The 7,228-nt window shown below is 47.1% G+C and overlaps 1 pseudogene across 1 annotated transcript; it reads right to left on the reverse strand.

Moving 5' to 3' along the window:
- Window positions 1-253: 253 nt before the first annotated feature.
- On the reverse strand, window positions 254-961 carry Rps8l1 (ribosomal protein S8 like 1; annotated as a pseudogene). The gene has a single exon (XR_015641933.1). The product of XR_015641933.1 is annotated as a ribosomal protein S8 like 1 (transcript).
- Window positions 962-7,228: the final 6,267 nt, after the last annotated feature.

The following is a 7,228-nucleotide window of genomic DNA, read 5'->3' on the forward strand; positions in this document are numbered from 1 at the left end:
TCCTTTCTCATAACTTAGCCAATTGACTCAGTTAGCCACAATACCATTTTATCTTTCTGTTGTCTTCTACTGAGCTCTTCATGTGTTTGAGATGTCTAGTCAGGTGAGGTAACTTGGACGGATGGAGAACACACCTACCTCCTCCCTAGCCTCCCTCCCACTTCCTTCCTGCCCACCTTTTTCCTCCCTACCTATACTTCCTTTCCACTTCCTTTCTTCCTTCCTATCTGCCTATTTCCCTCCTGACTATTCCTTTCTTTTCTTTTCTTTTTTTAACAGCAAACACCTTTATTACACGAGTTATGACAGTTTATTTGCCTTTCCGGGCTTTGATCTTCCGCAGGTAGAACTCCAGCTCCTTGCCTTCGAGCACATAGCCATCTGCTCTGCCACACTGGCCTGGTCTTGAGGCAATACAGGCGAGAAGCTTGCCCTGCTGGAACTGCTCCTCCAGAAGACTGCTGATTTTGGCATTCTTTTTCCTTTCATCATATTTCTTCTGAATTTTCTTTGATCGTTTTTTGTTTAAAATCTCTTCCTCCTCAGGAGTCAGCTTGGCCCCCTTCTTGCGGCCCAGGGGCAGTGCATAGTGGGACTCGTACCACTGTCGGTACGGTGCGCTGTCAATAAGCACAAGGCAGTTCTTCACCGGGGTCTTGGTGCGGACGAGCTCGTTATTGGATGCATTGTAGACAACGTCAATGGTCCTTGTTTTGCAAGTACAACACTCAGAGCCCCAGAAAAAGTTCCCCACATCCAATCTCAGAGCACGATACTTCTTATTGTCTCCTCGAACTTGGACTGTGTGTATGCGGCAAGGGCCAATCTTAGTGTTGGCGGCCGGCCGTCCCAGCTCATACTTCTGCTTCTTGTGGTAGGGTTTTCTCTTACCCCCGGTCTTGCGGCGCTTGTGCCAGTTGTTCCGAGAGATGCCCATCGCTCGGCGCTGGCTGGAAAGAGCTGACTATTCCTTTCTAACTCCCTCCTTCTTATCCAAGGCAAACAACTGGAAACACTGGTGCAAATTTTCATAGGTCTCTCCTTAGAGGACTCCTCACTGATATGCAGCTTGGATTCCAGTTCTAGGCAAGCAAACAAAGCAGCCGCCTCTCAGAAGAGATACAGAAGAAGATGCTTCCTTTCAGTTAGCTGCCACCATGGTGTTTGCCTCAGGATTTACCGAAGTGGCATCCAGAAAGTGGCACACATTTCCCTTTATGTGACTCTTGGTTCACCTGTCCAGTAAATGTTCTATTGCAGTTCCAGCCACCTCCCTCCCACCCACCTCTTTCCTTTGTGATGGAAGCTGGCTATCCCAACTTCTTAGTCTGTACTTGGCAAAGAATAGGCCACCATTCCAGGATTCGATGTGCAGCTGCAATGTGTGGGGGACAAGTGCGACCTCACCAGAATCTCAACAATGAGGTTGCACATTCGGGCTCTGCTCTGTATTTCAGCTGATGTCTGTGTGGACATGGAAGACTGTGACCTGTGTGAGTGGTGTTTGTACCTCAGCTCGGAACCTTTCTTTTCTTTTCTTTTTTTTTGAAATGAGGTTGGGCTCTCAATGCTTGTTTGGAGGAGGGCTATTTATGGACTTGCAAACAAAGCACTGGAGGGAAGGAATTCAAAGGATGCTCTTAGCAAAGCTGGGGGTGGGGTTATTCCCAGAGACCAAACTGCATTATGCACTCCTCTCCCAAGCCACAGCAGCTGCTGGTCCTGAGCTCCAGAGGGTCTGGGGAGATGGGCAGTTAGGTGCTGGAGAGCTTTGCTGGGGAGGCCTTGAGGAGGCAACTCCCTTAGCGTGCTGGCCCCTGCTATAGTGACGCTGAGCAACTGAGAAAAAGGGAAAGGAAGGGGGAGGTGGGACAGACCTTCTGGGTGGGCTGGGACTCACTGATTTTCACTAGGTGATCTGCATTTTATTTAAGACTTGCTGGCCTCCATGAGAAAGGATGTGCCTAGTCCTTCGGTGACTTGATGTATCAGGTACCCAAAGGTTGCTTCCTCCTTCTCAGAGGAGAACCAGAGGGGAAGGTGGACTGTGTGAGGGGGGCACTTGGAGGAGATGGGGCTTCAATCAGGATAGAAAGTGAGTAAATAAATTAATTAATGAAAAAAAAAGACTTGCCGGTTTTCAGCCCTGGTGGAAGGATGTGTGGGCTATTCTTGAAATACAGCAGGGAACTACTATATTGGTATGCCCCGTGTAAGAGAAAACTATAGTAGGTTTTGAAATAACAACAAATTGATGGGTAAAAGTTGAGTCAGTCAAAGTTCAGAACTACCCCCTTGCCTCCTTAGACGCAGATATTGAACACCGAAGCCACCTGACCACAGAGTTTTAATTTTGTATTACTGTTCCCGTCTTAGTCTTTTGACCTCCTTAAGCCTGGGTAGGGAAAGGGAAAAATGCTTGTCTTTGCTTTAAACCCCAGTTTACCTTTAAAAAGTTTTGATGAGGAAGAAGGTAGTGTAACTTTCTCTTAGATTGGGGCAGCATCCCAGTACCCCAGTACTTACAGCATGTGATGTTAATGAAGGATGCTCTCAGAGGTTTTGTTCTCAGTGAGAACAAAGAAAGCCCTGTTTTCACTGCAGACTTGGCTGACCCCACTGCTGTCTCACCCCATGACTGCTGATGGAGGAACCAGAGCATCCTTGTGCCCTCTGGCACTTGGCTTTGCTTGGAGTAACACTGCTGGTCTCTTGGTGGAGAGCATGATTCTTGCTGAGTGACTGGAGGACAGGGTTAAAGAGGGACAGTGCTGGCTGGGCACTGGCCTCCGCATCTCCCAGGCTGCCTGGTTTGTTCTGCTGCTGGTAAGGCAGAACGGGCAGGAGGACTCTGTCTTGGGTGCTGTGCTGTAGAACGCTTTGCCCGCACTTACAGCCAGCAGATAAACTTTTCCAGAATTCAAAGCCTCATCATCTCGTGCCCACACCAGTGGTTCCCAGGATGTGGTTTCTTAAATACCATCTCAGGAATCTGTTAGAAATTCAAGTTCTTGGACTCCAATCTAGGATTACAGAACGGAAAACTCTGAGGGAAGGCGGTCACTGAGTGTCAGCAGTTTGTGAGGGCTCTGATACTTAAACGAATGTTAAGAGTGTTGCTTCGGCCATACCGTGAAATGCTGACTCCTGCCTCCCAGGCATCCACAGGCCTCTGTCCTGTGTGAGACAGACACATCTCCAGCGGGAAGGCTGGTCTAGAAGAGAGTTCAAGTTGTTGATTCACAACCGTGTCTGGGCCACGGAAGGTTGTTATCTTCCCTGAGTACACTTACCCTTTTTATTACGCATTTTTTTCAGGGCTGGATATCGAACCCAAGACCTGGCAAGGACTCTGCGTACTGTACTCTGTGCTCTGTCAAGGGCTCTACCATTAGTTTAAAACCTCCTCTTTCGAAATGTTGATTGCTAAGTGGGAAGACATACTATAATGCTTGAATAGTTTGTTAGTTTGGCTTAATTTTTACATATTTAAGGATGGCATGTAGACTTACTCATTTATGGCTGCCCTGGTGACTACTGCTGGAAGGCTGTAATGTTTCCTTCATGGGTTCCCCATTTGCATATTATTATTACCATTGCACATGAATTTATTTCTGCCTATCAATTAAATTAATGCCTTCCTTCTTCTTTTAAAATTATTCTCTCTTTCCCTCTCCCTCTTCCTCTCCCTCTCCCTCTTCCTCTCCCTCTCCCTTTTCCCTCCCATTCTCCTCCCCCTCCCTCTCTATCTCCAATGACACCGTGTGCATGTGGAGGCCAAGGACAACTCTCAGGTCTGTCTTTCCATTGTGCAAATCCCAGGGAATAAACTCAGGTTGTCAGTCTTAGCAGCAAGCATCTTTATCTGATGGGCCCTCTCCTTACCCAGGCAGGAGACCTATTATAGTGTTCTTGAGACAGGGTCCCACTATGTTGCCCTGGTGCTGGCCTCATGCTCCCTACATAACCCAGTCTGGCCTCAAACTTGCCATCCTGCTGTCTCAGACTCTCAAGTGCTAGGGCTACAATCTGTACCACTGCACCTGGCTTTCCTATCACGGCTGCTTTTACTTCTTTTGTCAGAATCAGAGTGCTAGTTACATCCTTTTCTGTTAATTCTGCTAACTTCTGCCCTCCCTCCCGGGCAGTTTATGTTGCCTGCTGTGGCCCAGCACACTGTGTTTGTCGTGTAATCTTGTTGTTGGGCAGCATCATGTTTTAGCAGACTCTATGCACTGGACTTCCTCCCCAGGGCTTGGGGTTGGTACTGCTTATGTGTTCAGTGGTTTCCCAGATTATTTAGTGACCCCTTTGCCTTTGTTAAGCTTCTGGCATTGCTGCTTAGGGACAGGCAGTTTCGGGATGCTCATAGTTACCCTGGAAGGAGCAGATGGTTGTCAATGCTGTTCACTCCTGTCCTGACCGCGCCATCTCTTAGTTTACAGTTACTGTTGACTGTGCTGCCATCTTCAACAGTGCCCCGAAGGCCTAAGCTGTTCTACAAGCAAATGCAGTTGCATCCTCTCTCCTTTAAGGGACAGTTTCTTAGATCACTGTTGGAGAGTGCTCTCATCAGAGACACTGGCCCACCCAGCTCCTCTCCTAGCTGTCTCTTGAAAACTAGTCTGCCCCCAGCGTCACAGAATCCTCACCAGATCCATACATCTCTGTCAGTCGCCCGCTCCCTGACTCTTGAGTACCTCTCCACTCTGCTGGAAATGAAGCCAGTCCTCTCCCAGGTGAATCTCCGACAGGCCCTGGTAGAATTTTTTTTGTCTTGATGAAATTACTGCTTTAAGCATGGAGGCTTGAGTGGAGGCAGGGTTATCTTGAGGCCTCCTTCGATTACTTCTGTGAACATGAAACGAGTTGGCCAGTTGGGTTAGGAGTGATTGCCGGATCATGTGCCCCATGGCGGGCCTCACCTCAAAAGTAAGTACATACCGTACTATCTGTAGGTGGTCTCACCACTTCAAATCCCTCTGTGTGCCTGGACCATGTGCTGGGACTTCTGTATATTTCTTTATATCTTCCTCAACCAAGAGCCCTAAAATAAAAAAGGGGAAATGACTAAGACTGTTAAAATCTGCTGCTTTAGCTGAAAATATATTTTAGCTTGTTGACCTGAGTCCTGTTTGGTTGCTCGTATTGTGTGAGTATACAGGGAGCATGTTCACCTTTGGGGCTTTTTCACGTATAGCTCTGTTTAATATCTTTTTAAGGATGGCGGGTGAGGGTGTGGAGGCAAAGGTGCCCTGAGCGAGGTGACAAGGTGACTAGAGCTTCCACAGCACGACTGAGCAAAAAGAGCAACCGGACCGAAAGCACCCTGCTGTGGAGTTCTGCCAGGTGCAGGGGATTTCAGCCCGCTCTGCTCCAGGGGACCCCTGAGGGTCAACATATTCAGAAAGAAGTGGAGAACAGCATCAGCTGTAGACCATCTAATTAATTGATCCAACAGATGTTACTTGAGCACTACTTTCTATGGGTAATTCAAGACAAACACAGCCTACATTCTCCAGAAGCTCATATTTTAATTGGAGGAGGGAGAGGGGAAAAGAGACAGGGCCTGGGGGGGGGGAGGGGATAAAGGGGAGGGGAGAGAGAAGAAGAGGAAAGAGTGGAAATGGAGGGAGAAGGATAGGGAAGGGAGGGAAGGGGGGAGGAGAGGGGAAGATAAAGAAGGTGAGAAGAGAGGGGAGGAGGAAGAAGAGAAGAGGAAGGGAATAAGGGGGAGGGGAGAGGAAAAAGAGTAGGGGAGGAGGGGAGGGAAGGTGGAGAGACAGTGGGAGGAGGAAAAGGTGCATAGGGAGGCATGAGAGAATTTCGAATAGGAGGAAGCAAGGTAGAGGTGGATCTCGCAACAGCCAGGGCTGACTGGGGCGTGGGGTGTGGGTGTGGGTGTGGGTGTGGGTGTGGGTGTGGGTGTGGGGTGGGGTGGGGGGAGAACCACAGAAGGATCTTCTTGTCTGTGGGCTTGTTCCATAGTGTGTGAAATTTGGTTTGGGTTGTATCTTAGCCTCTGCCTGTTATACTTGGTGATATGATTTTCTGTAACAAAGGCAAAATTAAAAGAACAAGCATAGTGACCAGAGAAATTAAACAGGGAAATTTTAAAAGAATCTAGGTGCCCCAAGGGTTTGCCGTTGTTGTTGTTTTGTGTTTTTGTTTGCTTTTGTTTTTCTGGACAGGGTTTCTCTGTGGAGTTCTGGCTGTTGTAAAACTCAAAATAAGCTTAAAACAGATATGATTGTAATGAAGGAAAAACAGTGTAGCTACTCAATAGATTTCATATTTGCTTAGCATGGTGGACTTTAATGCACCAGCTACAGTCTGATGTAATATCTTAGAGAAATTACTCGAGCTAATTATTAAATTAATATTTATAAAAGGAAGAGATCTAAAGACATACCATTTAAGTAAAATAAAATCATACTACTTTTTTTTAAAATTAAGTGTTTTTTTAAAAATTAGTTTACTTTCTGGGTATGAGTATTTTGCCTGCATGTATGTCTGTGCCGCTCATGGGCCCAGTGCCCACAGGGGTCAGAAGAGGGCATCAGATACCCTGGAACTGGACTTACATTACAGGGTTGTGGCTTGCCATGTGGGTGCTGGGAATCGAACCTAAGTCCTTGGGGAGAGCAGCAAGTTTCCTTAACCATGGAGCCACCTCTCCAGCCCACGAACTAATTCTTTAGTTTAAAAACAGCTAGCAATTAAAATGGACAAACTCAAATTAAAATACATTAAAATGCAGTAAAAATACTCTGGGAACTGGTTTAAACCTTCTAAAACATTGTACCTCACCACATGTGTCCCCCTTTCTGCTCTAGAGTATAAAAGTTAAGTAAGAAAACTAACAAAAAATGCCAAGCAGTCACATCAAGTGGGAACAAATACACTCTTCTGCGATGGCAATCCTCAGGCTACTGTTGGCTTGAAAGCTTCTGTTTAAACGCAAGACACACAGGACCCCTGTAAGACTCTCAGAGAGAATCTTCCCTCAGGAGGGAGATCCTCAAGCCCCAATGACCAGACCGAGTCCACAGGCTGCAATCTGCAAGAGGATTTTTATTGATCAGGATACACAGATATCTGTGGGCGTCCCAGTCAATTTGAAAGACTGGCGCGCCTAGCAGAACCAGGGACGGGTTTTTATAGTGTTTTGGGAGCAGAAGCAGGCTTACAGAAGCAGATGCATGGTTACAGGGATGTGATTGGTGGA

Source organism: Rattus norvegicus, chromosome 17 (genome assembly GCF_021556685.1).
Source record: "Rattus norvegicus strain SHRSP/BbbUtx chromosome 17, alternate assembly SHRSP_T2T, whole genome shotgun sequence".
NCBI lineage: Eukaryota > Metazoa > Chordata > Mammalia > Rodentia > Muridae > Rattus > Rattus norvegicus.